Here is a 20,422-nt window from a genome sequence, read left to right as displayed (position 1 = left end):
ATTGAGCTTGGGCGTACATATGAACATCCATTGGTGTACATATAGATATACATATAGGCACATATACAGTCCACCTTTCATGGTGGGAATACCAATTATGCAAAGGTTGAGAGGGATGCAATTATGTAATGATATTGCACAGTCTTGTGCAGAATGCATGGAAGGTAGTCTCAGCCCATGTACCTTTAGCAGGACCCCCTATCTGGAAGACTAACACCTGAGGAATCATAACCATGGCGTTTAAACGCCACATGTCATAGGCCAGCACACTACCACCTACATATAAAAATGCACATAACAACCTGCAACAACATATAATTGTCCACCCTCACAAACAGTTGCAGTATGTCCCTTGCTCTATGCACATGTTCAGATGCTAATTTATCAGACACATACATATCTCTCCATATGTGTGTGCCATACACACACAGGGTCCATACTGTTGTAAGTCTGTACACCTCATGGATGACCTGTTGGGCCTTGCTACAACATGGACGGTTGTCACATGTGTGCATACAGTAATAGTACAGGGAGTATATATAGCTGCAAATGATAACACTACTATACTAGTCTGGTACAGCAGTTGCCAATGCTGAGCTACAAATTATGTTACTATCATGCATATCTTACTCTGTCACATCCAAGTTTATATAGGTGTTTGCACTACTCCCCCAAACTGCTATTATACACAGTACTGTACAGACCATAGATAACATGTTCAGATGTTCGACATATAATGCTGAGATACATATGTCACAGTTATGTCCCACTCCACACAGCTACACACTACTTTGTCCATGGCAGTAGTTATGCATGGCACCACTGCATACATACCTACTGCTGCCACTTATGCATGTTTCTGAGTATGCACAGTACTATTCATAAACATCTACTACTTGCCAGTAACTACAAATCTGTTACATACCTGTTACTCACTGTCAGGTCCGTCTGTGTATGCTTTTCAAGTTTTTTTTTTATTAAGTAAAGTTTTTTTACTTATTAGTTATTATTGGTTATTAATTAAGTTTTTTTTTTCTTAATTAATATATTTAGTTTTTAAAGAAGTAGATATAATATTTACTTAAGTAAGGCTTCTTCATTCAGTAATGAAGTTTGTCAGTAGTTGCTGACAGGTGCAATGTAATGATTGCATGTGGGGATAGCAAGTACAATCTGCTTTTATAGTTATCTGGGCATGTGCATGTGATGCCCTCTGCACCAATTGGTGCCCAGCATTTGGTAAATGCATACAGCCTGCTGTGTGGTAATTGCAGTACTCACTGTCATAGCAACCCAATGCTATAAATTGCTAAGGTATGTAGGCATAGCCCTTTCAGATTTCCAGAGTGGGGTCCATGCTTGTTTGCTGTGGACACTGTTGTGTAAATCAGAAGGTTGGTATACTTCTTATATCTGAAGCTAGAGGTGTAGACAGTGATGTACATGTTATACTCAGGCCTGACTGTTGCCACTTGCAGTACAGAGCTATCAGTGTAGATTTTAACTCATCCCTACAAATGCTTACACAACATTATTGTGACTATGTAGTTTCTTTTCCACTCATATAATTAACTGCCATACAAACGTAGTTATTGAGAAGTATTCTTTTGGCACATGAACTGTTTGTGAACTGTTATACTGTGAATATCAATGTAGGCACTTCTGCAGGGTTTGTGGTTTTATTGTTGACATTAGCACAGGGTTCACAGGACAACTGGACAATTCTAGTACTGTGTATGCCTACCTACATCCTTGGTAGACCCAAAGCACACAAGTGTATTTAAAGTGTGGGTGGGGGGGGGGGGTTGCTGACATACAGAGAGCATTATGTATTATTTTGTGAATATTATCTTACTGGACTTAAAGGACTGGTGTGTACCTGTTGGTTTATCAAGGCAGGTGGTCTGTCTGCATAGTTCCCAACTGTGAACCTATCCAGATGGTAGTCAAATGTTACACTGTTATTCTTTGTCTGTGCAACCCACAGGTGTTTTCATCACTAGTACAATGGCATTGTTACAGTCAGTTGCTACCAGTACATGGCTACATCCTTTGGTATTTCTGTGTTGTACTCCTACATAAGGGTATGCTTGTGGAAGTCCTACCACAGCTATTTGCAGTGTGTGTAACAGCAGGATAGCTGCTATGCCTGTGTGTTTGTGCCTCTGCCAGGCCTATGAAACAATCAGATACATCTTTGCATGGAGTCAGGGATAGGTAGTTAAATGTGAAGTACACCTTACACATCATAGAGACAGTAAAAGTGTAGACTTGTGTGAAGCAGTGTATATGGATACGTACTCCTTTTATGAAGTACAAGCAGTGTCTACTGTTATTATTGTCAGTATTCATTGTGTAATACCCCACCTTTCTGACTGACATCAGTACTTTTCAGAAGGATTCAGAGGGACACAGCTTCAATATGTTTCACAATGAGGGACATCCCTGTTAAGTAGTCACAGTTGGGTAGTATGGCCTCTGCCCTAATCAGATTTGCCACTGTTTGTCCTGCTATGTTACTGCGTGGGGGTTGTAAAGTGCCTCTGTAACTTTATTTGCTGCTAGAATGGCTGCTTCTCATATCACACTCATGTAATGCATTTCACAACACTTGCTGGTAAAGATCCACAAAACAAGCTTTGTGTTGTGGCCCTCCTATTTATCCTTTACATTCAGTCATTGAAATGCATGATATATTTATTTGAGCACCAGGTTATTGTATATCTTCTGTGGCTTAGTGGTAATTCATGCAGTCTATTGTGTCAATGGTCTGGGGTTCGAAACTGGCAGAGGTATTTTATTTTGCTGCTGAGCAGAACAAGGGCCCTGACATAGAGTGACTAAGGCACTTTTAAGCAGTTGTAAGCGGGTTTGCGCAGGTTTGCGTGATGCTTAGTGATGCTTATGTAAGCGCACACATGCGCACACTCGCTTAAACTCGCTTACTACTGCTTAAAAGTGCTTACTCCCGCTAACACTCACGCTAATTTCTTTGAAAGAAAAGAAAATGGGGTGATAGGAAAGTGATGAAAAAGGGGGCACAAAGAGGGAAAGACAGTAGGAAAACAAGCTCGGGATGTGCAGGACAGGTGTAGGGAAGGTCCATAGCTGCCCATTTCTTTACCAGCAACAGCTGTGCATATGCAAGAAATTTGGAGTGAAATTTGAAACCTTCCACCCCTGGGAGAGGGGTGAGGACAACAAAGTATGTTGTACTGCCAATTATAATTATCAGTTTACATGTCCAGCGGACATGTGTGCAAAATGGGCAGCTATGTATGGGGCGTAATTTTTTTGTGGGTACAGATTGCCCTTTTTTTTTTCAGGTGAGAGTGGAAAGTGAGGTTGAGGAAGTAGGTATATTTGGGGAGGTAGGTTGGGGAGGTAAACAGACAAGACAGACAAGGCGCATACAGGGGCGGTGTATGACACATGGGGTGGGTGAACACAATTGCCGGGGATGGATATTTGAAAATCACAAGCCCATGAGCCAACAGATGGTAACAGTGGAACTGAGATCCCCACCCATGGGCAGTTACCACTGCACCTTCACAGCCCCAAGGATGGCTGTGCTGGGGGCTGCGTAGGACGGGCAGGCTCACCCGTGAGATGCACCACTCTCACCTCGAGCTGGCATAGGGGATCAGCAACTGAATGCTGGATCTCCCTACGCACCACAACCCGGACCCTTCGAAGGGTGACAGGTGGCCCTTCTCCACCCATGCTTGCACGGGGGGATGAGCCCCATCCCCTGCAGCGCTTCCACCCGAAGGTGGCACAGGACCAACGGAGGAGGGGAGCCCGGGCTGGGCACCGGACCTGCTGGTGCCAGGTGCACTCGCCAGCTGAGGAGGGACAGGTGGGTCCGCTGGGACCGGCCTTCCCATACATTCTGTGATTAGGTGTGTTTAATTACAACAACATAAACAACAGCATTCCAAATCAGTTGTAACAGCATGCAGTAATATTCCCATTAACCCAATACACCAAGGTTCCAACAGTTGAACAGCAAGCATAACACATGCATACATTGAACAACAGTGGACATTCCAACAGCATGCAGGGATGATTGGTGGCAACAGGCCACCATGATTGTGGTGTTTGAACAGGGCACATGCATCAAAGTGAATGCAGATATTTATAGAACAATAGGACATATGTCCCAACAAATGTTTTGAGATTACACATACCCATTAAGTTGTGGAATTGATTGTTTATGCACATACAGTAGGATGTAGAAAGAAACCTCAATTAACATCTTATAAGTGCTTTTAATCTACACTGCATTCCTATTGACTGCAGGTGTATATCCCCTACATGTATTATTACACTTGGCAACATGCATTAGGTTGTGTAATGGGTTTGGCTAGTTCATTATATACCTGACCTATATCTGACATACTAACTGTCCAGAATGCAGATGTTATTGCTACATATTTACTGTTGTATTTATATTTCTTTATCTACATATCTGGATGTGTTCACATGATATTTTCAGTTCAATTTGTACAGAACCCTGCATTTCTCGTAGCACACTCACATTTCTGGGGAACAAATTAACAAGCTACTCGTGTGCCAGATTTACTTATGCATGCCAGCCAGTAACTGACTGTTGAGGACTGTATATATGTTTCACAGCTAATAGCACTTCCATCACCCACTTTAGATGGGACTGCCCAACTGTGTGTTGCCAGCACTTATTAAAACAGTACTATTTGTATAATGCAAGGGTACAACAACATTTCAAAGTAAGTGACACAGACACACTCCATGTTTTATACCTTTATTAATTACATTACACACTTTTCCACAGGCTCACTCCTTTATTTGATATTACAGTGCATATGGAAGACATATTCAAGACATATTATACCTTTATTAATAGGTTAGAACACTCTTTTTCAGGCTTGCTCACTTATTTTATATAACAGTACCTGCAGAGATATTATTCTGGACATATTTTACCTTTCTTAATGGGTTACTACCCTCTTTTTCTAGCTCTCTGACTTATTTCATATAACAGTACATGCAGAGGACTTATTCAGGGCATTTTATGGCTGTATTATTGGACTACAACACTTTCTTTCATGCTCTCTCCCCTATTTTATATAACAATACATGCAGAATAATCACTAACCTGCCTGGTGGCGCAGCCTTAGCAGCCTATCTGCATAGGCTTGCTGATTCGCAGCACAGTCACCTGCAGCTGTGAAGTAAATGAAGGGATATTGAGACATACCTATCCATTATACAGAATCAATTATCATTTCTTACATACTGCATTCCATGGCTACCTACTCAGTTGTTGGGCATCTTGCATCCCACGGGCCTCCTGTATCCATTGGTTCAGTAGGTCCTGCTTCCATCTCTTCAGGTCTGCATGGTGGTGATGGACCTGCTCACCAGTCAGAGGAACGCCTGTGACACTGGTGAGGTCATGAGCTAACCGTTTCCAAGCCTCTGCCTTGTACTCCATCCCTTCAAACTGGCCCTGCAGGAGTCTTGACTCATGATGGTGGACAAGGAGCCAAACCATGTATTTCGACTCCTCAATGCCCCAACGTTGCACTCAGAAGGGTGTACCCTCTCCAGCACCAGCCATTCTAACTGCAGATGTGAGCTACAATCAGTTATGGTGAGTATTCCCACCTATGGGGCTTAAATATGCCGCATTTCCCACACTTTTTTGTGATTGGCCGTTTTTGAAAATTCTCGGTTGACTGCAGACCTGCTTAGTAATGGTTAATCTACCATTTATGAGTATATGTATGTTAACAGTGGCTGTTTATCCTAAGCTGTCATGGCTTCGTGGTTCACTACTTTGATTATGGTGCACAGAGTCCTCGGTTCGAACCTTGTCATTGCATTTTATTTTACTACTGTCCAGACAAGCTGGGGGGTGTGGCTGTGTTTAAGCAACTTTGCTCTACGTTGCTCCACGTTGCCCTACAGTGCGCTGGTTGGAGCGGCGAGCACCTCCAAACAAACCGATTGCGCTGGGTAAAGCGCTATTTAGCTATGGGCAACTACATTGCGGTGGGTAAAGCGCTGCTTAACTGCGGGAAATTATATATCAGGATCATTTATAAATATATATTTTGTTCACTGATACATAGGCCATTTCACTGCTTTTTAGAAAAATTTTAATCATATATGTCGGGTATTATTTCATATAACTGATTTAAAATATAAATAGGAAGGGGAGTGGTGGGACTCGAACTGTGAATGCCTCCTCTTTCTGCGAACGCTCTACCATTACACTATTACTATTTGGTGTAATTTGCATAAACATTCCTTCTTATGCTCTTCCATGACGGGATTGCTAACTGCAGCTAAGCAATGGGCACACCCGCGCACACACGTGCAAATACGGGCAGCTATTTCGGGAATTAGAAAAAAAAAATAATGTTTTACTTTTTATAACTGTGCTGGGGGTTTACAATGTCAGGGAGTGTGGTGTTGGGTACATGGACATTTGAGCGGACTCGCTCTTGTGTGTTTACATTTTGCAATTCGGACACTTGCAGGGGCGTGGACATTTAGACTGCTCGGCAGTCGGACACACCCCCTGCTTTCCTGCACGGTCCGTGTTAGACTTGCAGTTGGGTCAGCGTGCCCTCATGAATATTCATGGCTGCTGACGTCATACCGTTGAACTGCAGCCTCCGAGTAAGACTTATTTAGTCTTACATGGAGGATTTGTGAATCCGGGGGAGAGTCAATAACATTTCGAAGTAATTGTACTTTGCAAATAAATTGTACACAGCACACTGAAATTTCCCCCAAATGGCGGTACCTTGCTAGGCAATTCTCTACAGTGCAAGAAACACTCTGTAATGGCAGCACTTTGTGAATAGACACACCCAGCACAAGAAACTTTTCAAAATGGCTATACTTTGACTGTACTTCACAAAATAGTTGTACTTTGATGACAAATAAACTCTTCAGAATACATGCACAGTAATAAGCATACACTTTAAGCACTTTTACATACTTTGAGATACTTCGAATAACTCGAGTTATGTCCTTGATACAATACAAAGCTGTAATTATGCCAAAACAGAGCACTTTGCCAAAAACATGCAGTTACTTTGCTTTATTTATGCTTAATGTGCCCTTTTTGCCCTTATTATATTCATTTTGCTCATTTAATCTCTTTTCATGCCCATCATACTTTTCTTGTGCTCGTTTTACTCTAAACATGCTCGTTTTGCCTTAAACAAGCTAGTTTTGGTTTTAACATACTTATTTTTACTTTTAAACATACTTATTTTGCTTTAAACATGCTTGTTTTGCTTTTGTGATAATTTTTTTGTCAAATATCTTAATTTTATACATTTCCCTTAGTTAATAAACCTTCCTTGCCTCCCGCTTGTTTAATATGCGATTTGTGCCCTTGTAATGCTCTGTTTTATCTTTTTTATAAAATAAGCAGTTCATGCGAATTCTCATTATCTTTGATTCTTTTTTGGGTCTTTTTCATGCCCATTTCTCTTAATTTTCCTTCACTGTCATCTCTGCACCTTATGGCTTTGAATATTATTTTCTGCAGTCCCGGTTCTAACACCATGTCACTCTCCTACTTTGGACACAATAGAAAAGTCATCATGGGTTCTGTTCAAGCAGCTTTATTATATTCAAACACATCACGATAGAGGTTTACTGACTTTAACTTCAGTAACTTATATACAAACTAACTACTGCAATCATACATGCTCACTCTCTGGCTGCACTCTCAAAATAGCACTGGGAATACGATGTGCCTGGTATTTATATGTACATGCTCAGTCCTTGATATGTTTCTTAAAGACACATCACATACACTCTGATCTACAGACACATAACACATTCTTTTCATAATATTTTCATACCAGAGTTCCCTTTTGTCTTCTATATTTTTTAATATCAACTTGCTACTGTTTCTCACTTCAGTTCTTTGCCTTCTCATTCCCATTTTCTTTTCATCGTTCTATTCTCCATAAACTCTGCTCATAATTCCTTATATTTTTTCTCCATAATTTTAACTATCATCTTATTATTTTTCTTAATTCTCCCTTTTAAAATATTATACAAAAACAAAGATACTTGGATTTTTTATTCCTTGACTTCCATTTTCCACCTTATTATAAACTATACCTCTTTTAATCGGGTTAAAAAGTGACCAACATAAAAAAAAACTGCTTTTAAAATTTCCCTTCCTACCTCTTCCAGGCACAACATAACTGACCCAATGTATCCCAGTTTTCCTAAAATATACATACTTAATAAATATATTTTCTTTCTAAAACTCAAAGTAAAAGTTTTCCATAAATAAAATACACTTTTTATTCTTTCAATCATCTCCTTCCACTGCACTTTCTTAACCTTGTTTGGGATTTGGGAACTTATGTGGACAGTGACCTAACATTTGACCAACATGTTCATAGGTTCACAGGTTCATAGGTAGGTACTAGGCTATCTGCCTGAAGGCATTTATAAGCCTAGCCAGAGTGTGTCGGCTTTCGCCGCCCCATTGATTAATTAACTGATCCTCTGTCAAGCAGAGCCAATGAAATGATCCCAGGGGTGTATTTTCTGTAACCCATCCACTCGTCAAGGTTTCTCTTGAAGAGTGTTAGTGAGAGGCTCTGCCTGATGTAATTTGGAATTTTGTTCCAAAGCATGGGGAGTCTCTGTGACAGGAATCTATCCCTCCAGCATGTTCTATTTATTGTTGTTGCGAGGTTTAGCTCACTAGAGCACGTGGCTCGCAGTGACTTGGATTTCTTTAGGTGGAGCATGTCCATCAATTCTGAGTTGGACATGGCTTTGTAAGTCAGGCAGAGATCACCTCTGAGTAAGCGATATGCCACTGAGTACAGCCGGAGTTTTTTCAGTCGGGCTGCATAGGACATATGTTTGAGACCAGTAATCCTCTTGGTGAGGTACTTTTGTGGTCTTTCCAGCTGCTGGAAGTGTCTTGTGAGGTACATCCCAAATGGGGCATTGTACTCTATGATTTGTCTAATGAGTGATGAGTAGAGGGGCACTATAACCTCTTTATTTCTATATGCGAACCCTTTAGTAATCTGTCAAGCAGAGCCAATGAAGTGATCCCAGGGGTGTATTTTCTGTTACCCATCCACTCGTCAAGGTTTCTCTTGAAGAGTGTTAGTGAGAGGCTCTGCCTGATGTAATTTGGAATTTTGTTCCAAAGCATGGGGAGTCTCTGTGACAGGAATCTATCCCTCCAGCATGTACTGTTTATTGTTGTGGCGAGGTTTAGCTCACTAGAGCACGTGGCTTGCAGTGACTTGGATTTCTTTAGGTGGAGCATGTCCATCAATTCTGAGTTGGACATGGCTTTGTAAGTCAGGCAGAGATCACCTCTGAGTAAGCGATATGCCACTGAGTACAGCCAGAGCTTTTTTAGTCGGGCTGCATAGGACATATGTTTGAGGCCAGTAATCCTCTTGGTGAGGTACTTTTGTGGTCTTTCCAGCTGCTGGAAGTGTCTTGTGAGGTACATCCCAAATGGGGCATTGTACTCTATGATGGGTCTAATGAGTGACGAGTAGAGGGGCACTATAACCTCTTTATTTCTATATACGAACCCTTTAGTAATTAGATGGGCCACATAGAAGGATTTCCTAACTACATTGGCAATGTGATTGTCAAAGGAGAGATTACTATCTACCTGGGTCCCCAGATCTCTTATTACCTCTTCTGTATTAAGGGGGTTTCCACCTATGTGGTAATTCGTGGGTGTTTTTTTTTCCCAAATGGGATGGCTATGCATTTTTTGGTATTTAGCTTGAGGCCATGACTTTGACACCAGGTGTCCATCTCAGTAGGTCATCTCTAATAAATTCCTGGGAAACATCATGAAAAACCTCGTCTTGGTTCTGTTGATTGTCCATGGACCTATTATTCCTAATAACATAGCGTTCATTAATATGTAAATTGAAAGGCTTAGGTTTGGGGTAAGCCTTACCCTCTTTCTATTCCCTGATGTCCCTTTCTAGTTTGCCCAATTTTCTTTTTATATTGTTTCTACAATCAATATCAATTTGTTTAAAAACATTAAAATATAAAACTCTTCCAGATTCCACATTGAACAATAAATCTTGAATTATACAGGTATTAACAGTTTTCATTTTTGTCAGCAAAATATTTCTCATTCTCTCATTCTCAGAAATAATGGCCCTAACTATATCCAAACCACATTGGTCAAAAATTCTTATCAATTCACCATGGAATTCAGACCCATCTTCCACACGATTTGGAAATTTACGAACTCGCAAACCCTTCAGAACTATGTTTCTATTCAAACATTCTTTTAAAAAAGTATTATCACAACCAAGGCACTTGTATTTGTCCATGTAGTAATACAAAACGTCCACACTTTCTCTATATGTCCGTGTGCCAGAATCCTGGTGGTCAGAACAGGATTTATTAATATCTAAAGTATAATTTTTGTCAATAAAAACTTTATAATCTAATAAGTGTCCTGTATTAGAAAAGTCACCGTGTTGAAGTCGATTACCATCCAAAGGATTGCCTAAAATACGCACATTGTCCTCGTCCGTATGGCCCACATGATCAGACCGCAACAAACTAGGAAAAACGTTCAAATCGTGAGAATCCAATTGAATATTATTGCCATCAATAGAATGGTGGTTCTGGGTTGAACCATCCTTAACAGAAACAACCTTGCTGAATGGACGTTGTGAGCGATTAGATCCAGATGAAACGTGAAAACCGGAAGCTAGTGTAACAACAGACTGGCATGCGGGGGTGAGTAGTTCCACCAGTTGAGATAACTGGCCAATCACCTTTCTAAGCTCTCCTTTGTCCCCGCCTCGCACTTCCATCTCGGTCTCAGCCCTTGAGAACTCCGCCATCCCAAAATGACCAATGCACTTTATCGTCATACTTTAGTTTGTTCACAGGCTTCTTTCAGTTTTTTTGTTTTAGAAGTGGTCCCTAAGGAATTAAGGGGTGGCATGTGGGAAACTAAATTAGAGTATAGGGAGTTATTTTGGCAGATAATATTGGATGCTACAAAAAGACCGGGTTTAAATGATATGATTTCTATATCTTCTGTTTTAAAAATGAGAAGTGCTAAATTGTAAACTGCCACTTGATGGCAGTATTATGTACACTTTCTATATGACCTAAGGAATGTCTTAGTTAATTTTTTAAAACTTTTTAAAACCTTTTAAAACTATTATAAGTATGGTTTATAAAAACATTTTTTAAGAATATGGTTGTTATTTAATTCAATTCAAAATGTTCCTCAGGTATGATTTTAATCTAGTTATTTTATATTTATATTTATGATGGTTAAGTTTTATTTTATCAGTGCTGCTATCCTGGATTGCGTGCTTTTACTTTGGTAGAAAATTGTTCACAATTTAATTATATTTTATTGGTTAATTGACTATATTCTATTGGTTAATTAACTCAGAACAAGCGTATTTATTTAAGAGTCTTTAGTTGTCATTTTATGTTTTCACTTTGAAGAAGACGTTTCGAAAATGTATGCTGTGTTTAAAGCGTTTGTGGATTATCTATTAAATATTGGTTTTGAGTCTTGGTCTGGACCCTTATTTGGATCTCCACTGCAAACTTGGTCTTTGGTGTTGGTACTTTATCGTTCGCATCCATCTCCTTTCTTTTAGATTCTTAACATAGCTAAAGAAGGCTTTGTGGTTATCTTTTGAATCCTTAGCTATTTTTCTTTCAAAATTAGCCTTAGATGATTTCATGAGGGACCTTAGTTTCTTACTGATACTGATCAGGGATGTCTTTCCTTCTTGGGATTTGCTTTTTTTTCTGAACTAGTTTCCTCCTTCAATTGTATAGCCTGTTTATTGCAGGGGTCCACCACATTGGTTTCCCTCTCTTAGAGGAGTGAGTCTTGGTTTTGCTATGGATGGTATGATCCATGCATCCTTGTAGGTGCTCATAGACTGCATTTGTAAAGGTTTCTGCATTTTGGGCAGCATTATCCTTTAGTGTGGGGGCTGTAAAACCTACCACCTATGTCTTAAGTAAGGTGAAGTTTGCTTTAGAAAAGTTTTTTACTGTGGTTTCCTTAGTTGGGAGTGGTGGTGGGGTGTGGACATCCAGAGTGATTAGTTTATGGTCTGATCTAACCAGTGACGGGTTGACCTCTGGTGTGGAACACCTGTCACCCATGTTGGTGATGACCAGGTCCAATATGTTTTCACCTCTGGTAGGGGAGTTTACCAGCTGATCCAGGGCATTTGAGTTGATGAATTCCAGGAAGCATTGGGCCTGGGAATTTGTACTTGAGTAGTTTTCCCAGTGAATGGTAGGGTAATTGAAATTGCCCAATATCAGGGTATTTGGTAGGACCTTCATGTTCTCCAGTGTCTCCAGAAAGGTGGAGTGGTGGTCCTGGGTCATGGAGGGTGATCTGTAGCAGGCCACAATTTACATTGCAGATTTGCCCGATGTTAGTTACACATGGATGATCTCAGAGGTGTCATGTTGCGCCACTAACCTGGAGGTGTAGGTATCCTTGATGAATGTGGATACACCCCCTCCTTTTGTGTTTCGGTCTATGTTCTGTGGCCGAAACGCGTGGTATGAGTTGTAGCCCGGTAGTGCTGGGGTGCTCTCTGAAGCCTTGAACCAGGTTTCAGTTACTGCACAGATGTCGACGTTCTCCATACTGAGGAGTGCTTTGAGTGTGTGCATTTTGAGATTTAAACTCCTGGAGTTGAGTAGCATAACCCTCAGTTTTTGTTTATTGTGCTGTTTACGGAGGTGGGTTTGACTTTTGAGCCTTGCCTAAAAAAAGGCACTATGGGGGCAACATGAACCTTGGCCAGTATTCAAAAGCCTAGGGGTGACAGGTGAAAGCCGTCTCTTGCGAAGCAACGTGGCTTGTCAAGCATGTTGTCCCAGGCTGACAGACACTGGATCCCCTTTGAATGACACCAGAAGCTTAGCCAATTGTTGAAATTGATCATTTTTTTCTTTATACTGAGGTATCATTATTGGTGAGGGCAGGATGCTACTCAGGGTCAGGGTTATACCAGCCTGGGCTGCATGATCAGAGAGCTCTTCCATATCTCTTTTCATGTAGTCCAGGGAGGTACGTCTCAGGTCATTCACACTGTCAAAGGAAAAATAAACTTCAAAAAGATCAATACACGGCAGGTTCAGGTTAAGGCACTTTAATCTTGCAGCAAGGAGACAAAAACGTGCTAATACAGAGTTTGTCTAACAAAAATCAGGAAGTGAAACCATCTTTATACATTTTCTAACAAGACATTGCCTACCAAGCTGACGTAACAGATCACAAGTTCTAACATCATTACTTCATAGCAGCTGTTTGTCCATGATTTTCTGCTTGCACTATCAATTTTATGAAAAATTTCCTAAGAAAAACAACATGGCCTTGATGACCACCGGTTAGATACAACTTCCCACTATGTAATGCTACCATTCAAGGTACTATGGCTAATTCGAGCACAAAGCAAGTAGAGATTACAGTTTATTTCTTCAAGCAGTCTTTGTCTGATGTATCTCTTCTTTTCTGCAGCTGTGCATGTTCTCATAACACGAACAGGGCTGATTGTTCATATTCAATCACATTATAGAAAACAGTATTGTTCTATTCATTCACAATTCATTCATTTTCCTGACCTAGCAGATAACCACCTGCTTCTCAGTACATTTCCAAAAGGAATAACATGAATTTTGCTGTGCTAGCAAATACTAGGTCAGGGTGCATCTTGCCATTTCAGAAAGCATACTGCAGTTTGAAAAAGCATTTTATAATTTCATACAGGATTAAGCTGTATATAAAATAGAATGAAAATGTGTTAACTCTTTTAGTTTTTAATAAGCACTAAACATATACATTAATACATATTTTTCTGACATTTCCCCCCTGTTAATACTTTTTATTCTATTTTCAAAAGCATAAACAGTTTGCTTCTTCTCCTAACCTCTTACATTTTGGATTTGCAGTTAAGAGAGTCATTCAGTTTAGACTTATGAAAGTATTTCACTTTTCAACAATTCTTCAGTTTCCGTACTTTGATACAAAGTCTCAGAAACTGACATGTCTATAAAATCTTTGATTAATTTTTTCATGCAGGGAATACCACAACAAATGCATGCTCCTAATAGGAGTAATCCCACACAAATGGCAATCAGGGTGTTCATTAGGATGGAACCCCACCCCCAAACAAATTCTGGAAAAAGTCCGTCAGTGGGTTTGGGCCTGGTTTGGTCATGGCCGACACTTGCTGGATCACCTCAAGATGATCGTTTATTTTGTGTTGATTGTCTGGAATGTACGATCAGCACTCTTCTTTGATTAAACCGCACATACCACCTCTCACTGCTAGGGTGAAGTCGAGAGCCATGCGGTTTTGAAGCACCACAGTTCTCATAGCGTTTAGTTCATCAGTCATTAATTCGAGAGCAGAAAAAGTTGCATTGCTCATAACTTCAAGAAGTTTGGACAGTTTTCTCAGCTCCCAAATCGATTTTACTGTGCCATATGCAGGGGCTATGCCTGCCCATGATATAATAGTGTCACTCAAGTCCATGTATGTTAGTTTATCTTTGTTCTTCATGGAATTATGGTTTCTCCATCCTGCTTCGATTCATCCCATTGGATTCTCGGGTCTCTTGATTGGATTTCCAGGTTTACTGCTGACCTCCTGATGTTTTGAATTTTCCCTCGAGGCAAAGCTGCAGTGTGTCGTATGGCCGGAACCAGGTAACCCAAAAAACAACTGCCGGACCAATTCTCAGGTAGCCATTTGTATGCCTTTTTTCCACAAACAAAATAACAATTCTCTACTTTAGTATTGATATATGCTTGCCCTGCATGAAACATTTTCTTATCAGTGATAGAAAGCTGCTTCAAAAGAACAGGATTATGCTGTATTTCACTAACAGTTTTTTGCATTTTCTCAAGATTCATAGTTTGTATCACAAATAGTTTCTGCCTTATTAGCTTTAATATAACGTTTATAAGAAACAGTCACATTGCAATTGCTCCAACCCACCTGAATAGTGTCATTTTTATAAAAACATACAATTCCTTTTTGTGTAACAGGTAGGTACAATGCTATTTTGTCTTGTGATTTTACTGGTGTAGTATCAAAAATCAAATTTTCCCAGGTCTCATTGACCCCTAGGGGGACAGCAGTCATTAATAATTCCCCGTATGCTGTTGGTATAGCTGCGCAAATCCAGCAGTTCAAAACATTAAAAGTTTCAACATACACATATTTAATTGCTTGGTAAGTGTTAAAGTTTGGATGCCAGTCTATGAGTAATGCATCACGTTTATTCAGTTCAACTCGTGTGGTTGAAAAAAAGGAAAGGCCACAGCAAAAAGATCATTGTTACCAGTATAGCTAACAGGATGATCATGCAATTTTTCTGAGGCTGTTCTGCATCCCTGTTTACTCTATACCTGGTAATTTTTGTTCTTGTTGTATAACAGTAACAAGGTTTTTGTCCAGTTCAAAGTTCTTGACCAGTTTGCAGTGCGTCAAATGGATCCAGGACACACGTTCAGCTATCTTGACTGCAGTGGGTGTTTCCAGCAAAACTTGAAATGGCCCCTCCCACTTCGGAGGACTCCAGTTTTTCTTCTTTACGACCTTTACCCAGATCCACGACCTTGGTTGTACTACTGCTTCCGATGGCCGGTCTGTTCTTTATCTGAAACAGAATTTAACTGCAGAAGTTGTTTGTTATTCAAAAGTCACATCATATACTCTGCAAGTGAACTGTCAGCCTCCTGGTCTGCAGGCATGAGAGGTTTCCACTGAGGTATATAATATGCCCTCCCAAACAGTATTTCAAAAGGAGTTAACCCCTTTGCATTTGGAACAGTTCTCATGCTCAACATTGCCAGAGGCAGGCAATGCACCCAATTCTTTTGAGTCTCTGTTATTATTTTCCTAAGCTTACCCTTCAGAACCCCATTGTGCATCTCTACTAGTCCTGCGGATTGTGGATGATAAGCACAATGTTTTTTTTAAAGAGATTCCGAAAAATCGGCTCAGCTGTTATATAGTTTGGTTTACAAAGTGTGTGCCATTGTCACTGTAGATCTTTTCTGGCATGCCAAATCTAGGAATAATTTCTTTAACGAGGACTTTTGCAACAGTAGCTGCATCTGGCTTTTTGGTCGGAAAAGCTTCCACCCATTTGGAAAACATATCTATAATGACAAGACAGTACTTTTTATTTTCGCATTTGTTTAGTTCTATGAAATCCATACAAATAGTATGGAACGGGTACGGTGGTGTAGGGAAACTCCCTTGCTTAGGCTTCAGTGCCCCCTGTGCATGATGCCTGTTACAAACATGGCATGTTGCACAAAAATTTTTTGTGTAGTTTGTAAATCCATACGTTGTAAACACTTGATTCACTAACTGTACCATCCCCCCTGTTGAGACATGGCACTGCCCATGGCTCAACAAAGCTGCATATCTAAACAAGTTAGACGGTAAAATCGGTTTTCCTTCCTTGGAGATGTACAGCACTTTCTCAAGAACTGCTCCTCGTTTTACCCATTTCTGTTTCTCTACTTTCGTAGTAAGTGTCTGCATTGTTTTTAACATTTCTAAATCTAAAATCTCAGAAGGTTGTAATTCCTCACTCAAAAGAAATACTTCTGGAGCTGTAGCTGCTTGCTTTCCAGCTGTGTCAGCTCTCGCATTACCTTTTGAAATCCTATCCTGTTGCTTGGTATGGGCTACGCATTTACAAATAGCTACTTTCTGAGGTAACTGAATAGATTCTAATAAATCTAAAATAAACTGCGCATGATTAATCGGTTTGCCAGTAGATGTTATCATTCCTCTATTCTTCCACTGTTGCACAAAAACATGTACAGTAGAAAAAGCATACTGGCTATCAGTAAAAATATTTACACATTTACCCTTTGCTAAGGTACATGCTCGTGTCAAGGCAATCAATTCTGCTGCTTGTGCAGATAAGTTGTGTGGTAAAGACTTTGCTTCTAAAATCTCAGTATCAGAAACTATTGCATACTCTACTAGGTTCCGCCCTGTAGGACCCTTTTTACATGAGCCATCCACATAATATGTCACCTCGGCATTATCCAAGGGAACATCCATGAGATCTTTTCTAGGTAGTGTCTTTTGCTCAATCTCCTGCAGGCAGCAGTGTGGTGTGCCATCCGCAGGGGTTGGGAGCAAGGTTGATGGATTCAAAGTCGTGCATCGTTCAATTGTCATATGAGGTTGGCTCAACAGTATAGTCATGCAGGAAAGATGTCTAGCAGGAGAAAGATATGCTATTTTTTCTTGCAGTAAAATAATCGCGACTGCATGAGGCACTCTCAATGTGAGAGGGTGGAACAACACTACTGAGGCCGAAGCCTGTACTGCTATTGCAGCTGCGACTACTGCTTGTACACAGTGGGACAAGGATCGCGCCACTGGGTCTAGCTGTGATGAATAGTAAGCTATGGGGTGTTGCTTGTCCCCATGTTGCTGTGTTAACACTGATGTCATATAGCCTTGCCTACAATCTATAGTTTGGAAAAAACGTTTATGATAGTTCGGTAATCCTAAAACTAATGAAGATGCTATCAATTGCTTCAGTTTGCAGAAAGCTGATTCTGCTTCTGGTGTCCGTTGTAATAAATCTTGTGCTGCCATAGGTTTCTTGTATATCAAGTTGGTCAGTGGAGCAGACTCCAAGGCATAGTTTGGAATCCAACTCCGACAAAAATTAGTCGTACCTAGGAAGGACATCATTTCCTTCTTGGTAGTCAGTTTGGGTGCTTGTAAGATTGCTATTTTCCTGTCTTCATCTAATATTCTGCCATCTTTGGATATTACATATCCCAGGTATTTAACCTGCTTTTTCCAAAGCTGCAGTTTGTTTTTGTTTACTTTATGTCCTTGAGTGGCTAAAAATTGTAATAATGCTATGGTATCTTCTCTGCATTCTTGCTGGGTGGGGGCTGCTAGCAGAATGTCGTCTACATAAAGTAAAATCTGGCTGCCTCTCGGTGGGATAAATCCCGCCAAGTTACTTGCCATTTCCTGTGCGAATATAGTTGGGCTCTCACAATATCCCTGTGGTAGTCACGTGTATGTATACCTTTTCCCCTGAAATGTAAATGCAAACCAATGTTGGCTGTCATGATGTATCGGTATTGAGAAAATATGCATTGCTAATATCTACCACAGAAAAATACTTCTGTTGAGGCTTTAAATCATTCAATAATGTGTGTGGATCTGGCACCGTAGGTGCTCTAGGTATTACTGCGTCATTTACAGCTTGTAAATCTTGGACCATACGCCATTCTCCATTTGCTTTTCTAACAGGAAATAAGGGTGTGTTACATGGTGAATCGGGAGATTCTGCCAGTACTCCTTCCTTAAGTAAAGCTGCTATTATAGGTTTGATTCCTACCTCTGCATCTTTTCTTAAGGGATATTGTCTCTTCTGTGGTCTAAATGCTGATTTTGGCGTGATAGTAACTGGTCCTGCTGTACGAATAAGTCCTACATCTGATTTTCCTGTTGACCAGAGAGTTTCTGATATGCCTCGTAAGGCTTTTTCTTCTTTGTCTAGTAAGAGTGCTACTCAGCTGTCCTCACTTGCCTGCAAGTGTACAGCTGGGTGTGTCTGCGTTATCCAATTCAACTTTTGCTTTTGCACTCCCTGTTCTAACAGTTCTACTTCTGTCTGTTTTTCCCACCTTGTGACTTTTTCTCCTAGGTCTGCCCACTTCACATTCTTGGCCTTAGTTAAACTGACATGTGGTAGTTGATTAGATTTATAAAGCGCTAGGAATTCCTGGGGCAATGAACAGCTAACTACACTGTTCCCTTCTGTGGCCCAGTACAGAGTACGCAATACCAATCTGTTGGCATGATTTCTAAACAGTTCTTGCTCATATTCTTTATCAGGTCCTGGTGTGCTACAGTAATATAGAGTACAATGCAACAAATGCTGTTTATCAGTGTCAAGGGAGGGGGACTTACTGATGGCTACATTCATCAGTTCTTCAGTTACTGCCCCTGGACCAGTCGTAACCAAGTCCTGGCTGTACCAATAAAATGTTTCACCCTCCGGTCGCACTTCAAAAGTATCCATTTGTCACTGTGCTTCCATACCCTGCATGGTTGGAACTACTGCTATGCCAAATATCTGCATAAGGTGTCTGCCCAAAAGGTTTACTGGGCATTTTGCAGAAACAACAATTTTGTTTTTCTGGGTCATCCCTGAAACAGGGTCAGTTATTGCTATGTTATGGGAGAGTGGCTCCCGATACAGCTGTCCATTAGCTGCTTTCACTAATATATAATCAAGTGATTCTAAATTTTCTGGTAGTTTGGAAGGATGTATCAGGGCTCGCGATGCCCCTGAGTCACACAGAAATTTAACTTCCCTCCCCTCTACCAGAAGCGTAACTTCTGGTTTTGTGTCTGCTAAGTAGAGCTCTAGGCTCAATAATGCTAAATCCAAAATTTAATTTTCTTCATTGTCTGATTTCTTGCACATCCTCTATTTCTTCTATCACGTCCTCTGCTCCCTCTATCACATTCACATTTGTCTTTCCTTGGTTTTTTCATTCTAGTGATTCCTGACTACCATATAGTCAGTCCTCACCCTCCTCATCTTCAGTGGCTACCTTCTTATTTTGCTTGCAATCCCTTACCAAATGACCCTTTTTCCCGCATTTAAAACATTCACCCCTTTTCTTTCTCTCTCCAAACTCCTCTGATCACTTATCAGATTGTTTGTTTCCCTGGGTATTTTTATTGCTCTTCTTCCCGGACTGTACTACAAAGACTTCCGCTCCGTCTTCTACTGCAAATACTTGGGTTTTCTTTTTCTTTTTGCAATTAAAATGCCTTTTGGCATGTCTTGCGTATTCAAGTAATGACTGTAATCTACTTGTACGGTGATCTACCATGTGCTTTGTAATAAAACTACTAATGAGTGCAATACTACCTTTCAAAAATGCATTCTTTAGTTGCTGCTCATATGGGGAATCATGTGTTTGGTCTTCAGGTACCTGCATTCCACAATGGTTATTAAAACATTCTAATAATCTAGCATAATATCTATCAACAGTTTCACCTTCTTGTTGGATGCATTGATTAATGCAAGTCAAGTCAGCCCTAGGCTTCCATTTCTCAGAGATTCGGTCTGTCAGACCTTTCACTCTGTTATCCAGCTCTGCGTTACTATGTGGGAGTGGCTTATGTTCTGCATCACGGGGATTCCAGTTGCCACTGATCATGTGCCAATCTTGACCTACGATTTGTCTGACTACTTTCTCTACTACTTCCGCATTTAAATGCTAACTTAACCTCATGCCCTGTAAGTCCTCTAAGAATTTTCTAAAATTAACTTTTGGATGGGGAATTCCCTCTGTGGCTTT

Source organism: Protopterus annectens, chromosome 1.part1 (assembly GCF_019279795.1).
Source record: "Protopterus annectens isolate FY-2018-M chromosome 1.part1, PAN1.0, whole genome shotgun sequence".
NCBI lineage: Eukaryota > Metazoa > Chordata > Ceratodontiformes > Protopteridae > Protopterus > Protopterus annectens.
Note: the sequence above shows the minus strand (reverse complement) of the source record.